Source organism: Budorcas taxicolor, chromosome 2 (genome assembly GCF_023091745.1).
Source record: "Budorcas taxicolor isolate Tak-1 chromosome 2, Takin1.1, whole genome shotgun sequence".
In the NCBI taxonomy this organism is placed as follows: Eukaryota; Metazoa; Chordata; class Mammalia; order Artiodactyla; family Bovidae; genus Budorcas; species Budorcas taxicolor.
Window position 1 is genome coordinate 87,285,162 of NC_068911.1, and position 6,130 is coordinate 87,291,291.

A 6,130-nucleotide genomic window follows, 5' to 3' on the forward strand; every position below is an offset into this window, starting at 1 on the left:
GTTCCAAAGTTCACATCTGATTCCCCAGTCTAGGGGGCAGGGGAGCCCTGTGCTGGGAAGATGAACTTTGGCTTTAAATGTTTGGCTTTAAAGGCCACTGAGGGTCACTTTCAGGAGACCCAGAGTTCTGTGGGAAATACAGACTTTTTTTTTAAAGAGCACACCCATATCTCACATGCTCTGCGACCCAGGGCAGAAGCTGTAACTTTAAAGAAGCTTGGAACAGATGGGGAAACCCCAGCCCTGGAATATCCTGGACCCTGATTCCACCCCCAGATCCAGCACTAAACCCAGGACCCACCAGGGTTCTACAGTCAGCCACCTTGTGACCTGACCCCTCCAATCAGTGGCCAGCAGCCTTCACACAAGATAAGGTCTGGCAATCAACCAGACAGACTTAGCAAAGAATAACAAATTGCCCACAGTAGTCGTCCCACCATAGTAGAAGGACCCACACAGCCCACATAGGGGGCATCCCAAGAGCATAGAGCTCTAATGATGAGAAGGGAGTGTGCTGCTAAGATGTTTGGTATATAAAGCCACTTCTTCATGGTTATGAAACATAAGCAAAGTGCCAGATACATAGAAATAAGAACAACAAACCAGGCAAAATTAGGTGATGGAAGAACATATTCCAAATGAAGGAATAATATAAAACTCCAGAAGAAGAATTAAGCGAAGAGGAGATAGGCATCTGCTCTATGTCAAGTAGATAGGTATCTACTTGAGAAAGATTTCAAGGCAATGATGGTAAAGATAATCAAAGAACTTAAGAGAAAAGAGGTGCACAGAGCAACAAAAGCAAATACAAACAAATGGGGCTGGGGCTATCATAAAATGTAAAAGCTTGTACATAGCAAAAGAAAGCATAAAAAAGCAGCCTACTGAATGGGAGAAAAATGCTTGCAAATTATATATCTGAAAAGGATCTAATATTCAACATCTATAAAGAACTCATACAATTCAACAACAACAACAAAAATCTGATTTATAAATGGGCAAAACTTGAACAGACAGTTTTCCAAAGAAGAGATACAGATGCCCAACAGGTACATTAAAAGATGTTCAAAATTATTAATCCACAGAGAAATGCAAATCAAAACCACAATGAGATATCACCTCATACCTGTTTGAATGATTATTATCCAAAAACAAAATACAAGAGATGAGTATTGGGGAAGACGTGAATAAAAGAGAATCCTTGTGCACTATTAGTGGGAATTAAATCATGCAGCTATTACAGAAAACAATATAGTTTCCTCTAAGAAAAATACAATCTGATATTAGAAAAAGACAAACACTAGAAATAATAAATCAACAGGAAATGAAATGCAAATATGAAAAGATGCTCAACTTCATTAACAGTTCAGAAATGCAAATTCGAACAAAAGGGAAGTATGATTTGTTACCGTTTTAGTAAAATTTAACAAATACCCTGTATTGGTGATGATGCAAGGAAACAGGTACTCTCATAAATTCTTGGTAGGAATATGATCGGCATAGCGGCAATTTTAGTGTTTCAAACTCAATGGGAAGAACCAATAAAAAGTTTTTGTTTTTACTTTGGCATTAAGTTTCATTTCCTGGATTTGACCCTACGAAAACACTGGCACATATATATAAAAGTATATCATTTGTAATGGTAAAAAGCTAGAGCAAATTTAAACGCTTATTAATAAATCAGGACATAAGCTTATCATGAAATACTTTGTCAAAGGGAATGATGTAGTAATATCTATTGAGACATGTGAGAGAGATGTGAAGTAATATCCAAGACATAATTTTAAAATCAAAGAGCAAGTTGTAGAAGAATAGCTTACTATGATGCCATTTATGATATTTAAAAAGATCCCTAAGTTTAAATGTTTGTGTCCCTATTAAAAATAACTGGATAAATATACACCAATTAGCAGTAATTGCTTTTGAGGAACTAGGCTAAGAGAGGCAGTGGAAGTTAGTAATAACTCGATTTTAAATTTATTATTTGACTTTTTTATATCTATCTGGTATTTCACATATTAATTTATAATTTTAAAAACTACTTACAGTTAGAAAATTGTAATTCATCAATGATTAATAATAGAAAAGAATGCTAACATGCCAAGTCTGGTTGACCACAGCTTTGGTAACATCTATGTCTTTGAAAAATGGAACAGGCAACATTTTTGAGACAGTCTTCATTGTGCATATCTTAAAAATACGCTGATCAGAAGGGAACAAGAGGTAGAAGTGAGTAAGAGGCTGAGAGTAAGTGGAAGTAGGGGACATGAGGTCTTTTTTAAACCCCTTGTAGCTAATGAAAGACCAAGAAAGGTAAGAGCAAAGAGAGTGCATCTATACCTAGAAAATCAGGAGCTTTTGAAGGGAGGAGGAGAGGTTCCACATGCATAGTCTACCAAATGAAGGAATTTGGATCCCCTGCCCCAAGCCATAGAGAAGCCATTTATGGAGTAGTTACAAACCGACTTCAGGTACTAAAGTCCCAGATTTACTTTATCATCACACCTCTCCCCTGCCTCTTTTATCCTGCAGTTAGAACTCCCTAACTGTAAGCATCTCCTTCACTTTGCACACCTTTGCCGACTAGTAGCAAATGAGTTCGGAGAAGGCAATGGCAACCCACTCCAGTACTCTTGCCTGGAAAATTCCATGGATGGAGGAGCCTGGTGGGCTGCAGTTCATGGGGTCGCTAAGAGTCAGACACGACTGAGCAGCTTCACTTTCACTTTTCACTTTCATGCATTGGAGAAGGAAATGGCAACCCACTCCAGTGTTCTTGCCTGGAGAATCCCAGGGACAGGGGAGCCTGGTGGGCTGCCGTCTGTGGGGTAGCACAGAGTCGGACACGACTGACCCAGCTTAGCAGCAGCAGCAGCAAATGAGTTGGCTAGAGAATGTACTGGTACAAAACAACAAGAACAGAAGAAAGGAGGCATACATTTCTAGCTGAGCACTGCTTCAATCTCATAGTCTCTGTTCCCAGTGTGATGTTCTTAAAACAAAAAATCCAGTGAGCCAAGTCTCAAATAATGGCAGGCTGGCCATAATTGAAAACTATGAATTATTTTAACAACATTTACGAGAATTCCCTGTGACATCCCAAGAAGACGTCTTAGATGTTTGCTATGGTAAACAGTAAATAATAAACTGAGCTGAAAAGCAAAACAGTCTATTCTTCAAGCTATTTCTGACACTTAAGAACTAATTAGAAATATAAAAAATATGAAATTTAATTTCAAATATTATATAAATCAAGAATCTAAAAAAACTATTTAATCATGCATACACACTATATTTGACCAGTAGCCATGACATTTGATTGTTTTCCAGTTGAGACGACTAAATGAAAAATTCACCCTCCTGTGACCATCTTCAAAAACCAGCAACAGCTTAATATAATCCTCCATGTGATATCTTCATGAGCAAGGCCATTTTAATTTCCAAATTTGATCTTGAGCAACATATATTTCTGCACCAACCATGACTCCTCAGATACTTCTTAATTATCATAGTTAATTATCATCACTATGACCATCATCATCACCTTCAGTTCACAGCATTACATCAGCAGATGAGAAATCCAAGCTATCATGGAGGCTATTCTTTGGACTTTAGTAAGTAACAAATACAGGCTTTCCCCGTGGCTTGGTGGTAAAGAATCCACCTGCAATGCAGGAGACTTAAAGAGACTTGGGTTTGATCCCTGGGTTGGGAAGATCCCCTGGAAATGGTAACCTACTCTAGTATTCTTGCCTGGAGAATCCCATGGACAGAGGAGCCTGGTGGGCTACAATCCATAGGGTCTCAAAGAGTAAGAAAGGACTGAAGCAACTGAGCACTCAAATAAGAGGAATAAGGTAAACAGCATTATATAGGAGACAATTTAATTAAAACCATAAAGACAACTCTAGGGAAAGGATAAAGTAGCAGTGCTTAATTTTTACCTAGTACCATTTACTGTTATTTTTACCTCATATAATCTAATTTCCTTCATTTTTTAAAAATTTATTCATTTTGTGTGTCTCTACAATTTAAATTGCATTTAGAACCAAAGCAAAGAAAACTGTGTAAGAGGTAGACACTACATACAGTAGGTCAGAGTTGGGGCACTAAAATCAAACTGCCTATTTTAAAAAAAAAAATTATTGGAGTATAGTTGATTTACAATGTGGTATTAGTTTCAGGTGTACAGCAAAAGTGAATCAGTTATATTTATACGTGTGTGTGTCAGTTGCTCAGTCGTATCTGACTGCGACCCAATGGATTGGGACTCTCCAGACCCCTCCATCTGTGGGGTTTTCCAGACAACGATACTGGCGTGGGTTGCCATTCCCTTCTCCAGGGTATATATATATATCTCTCTCTCCACTCTTTTTTGTTTTTGATTCTTTTCCCATATAGGCCATTACAGAGTATTGAAAAGAGTTCCCTGTGCTATACAGCATGTTCTTATTAGTCAAACTCCCTATTTTTGATCTCAGCTTACCACTTGCTAGTGCAGAATCTTAAGAAAAGTAACTATAATTCTAAACAGCATCTAGGATACAGGGTTAATTCTGGAATTAAGAGAGCTGACTTGCAGTGAAAACTCAGTTTAATGCCTGGCATTAGATTATTACTCCATGGGAATAGAAGTTCTGTCTGGCTCAGCACAATATTTTCAGTATTTAACATATCTTACAAGAGCAGTTACTCAGAAAGTATATCACATGTTGGAATGTTTCTATGGAAACCCAGTTTGCCACATGTGCAGATTACTACATGTGGACTACAGTTTACTTGCATCAGCAGTGGAAAATCAGCTTTCAAAACCAAATTCTAGATCTCAATAACTGGGTCTTTTGAAACAATCATGTGAATAAACAAGGTCTTCCATCCCTAGACGCCCACACTCTATTTTAATTAGCCTAAGGCTCTTGAATAACCCTGTCTCTCTGATTCATAGTTACATTTTGGAGCTGTAAGTCTAAGTAAGGGAACAAACTTGGCTTGGAGAAGTACCCTTTTCAAACCTGATCAAATGTCTCAAATCAACATTCCAGTTGAAAATCTCACATACATTTCATCAAAGTAGTGCTATCATTTGTTCTCAAACAGATATCAGGCAAATAGTACCAGTCATAGATTTCAACATTTCATGTAATTAAAATGTATGTCCGGATTGGGCCACTATGGGATAATCAGGATTATTCTGGATCCCAGTGAACTTTCAAAATTAGATGTAAAGAGGAATGTCCAACCTCAGGACAGTGTGCTATGCTCTACTCTGAAAATCCAAGTGGGCTTTCTTGGGAAGCATGAGAGCATGTTTCAAAAAGAAGGCCCAGTACATCCACATTCTGGTTGAAGACAAATCAACAATCCCTTGAGTAGAAGACACTATGGTATTACATTGGGATGCTTGCTAATGTGATTCTTGAAGTTTTAAATTAGTCCCTTTGAAGAATTACTTCTGACCAACTTGTGAGTACCACTGTTGTTGTTCACCCATCTCAGATATTTGTTAGCTAGACTACTCCAGCCATGCAGCACTCTTTTTGTAAATCATAAAGGCAGAATCTCAATTGCCAGCTAGCGGCCTAAACAGTTGCCAGGATGCTGAGCCCCCAGCCTTGCTGAGTTTCACCTGACCTGGATCCTGAGCTGAGCTCTGACGTGGCATCACCTCTGCCCCTCCCTGCTCAATGTGGCATTCATCAGCACTCTCCTCAGGCACCTGGAGCACACTCTGCAGCTAACCATTCTCTTGCTCCTGGGTTGTGCTCTAACGGAGAGACCCAAATCCATGGAAAGAACCCTTCCTCTCAAGGCAAACAAGCCAAAACCTGATCCTACATAAAAAGAGGAAAAATTTTCAAAGCAGAATATTTCAAATTTGAACACTAAATGGACCCTATTAAAGGAAAATATTCATTTTTTTGAATTGTAACCTAAATTGTTTTTAGATAGAATGTGGCTTTAAAATGTACAGATGTGAAATTCAGTATATGCTTTTTTTATACTTTTTTGTAACTTTTCTTCCCCATGAGTGCATGCTCAGTTGTGCCTGACTCTGTGACTGTAACTATGCTTCAGTTCAGTTCAGTCTCTCAGTCGTGTCCGACTCTTTGCGACCCCATGAATCGCAGCA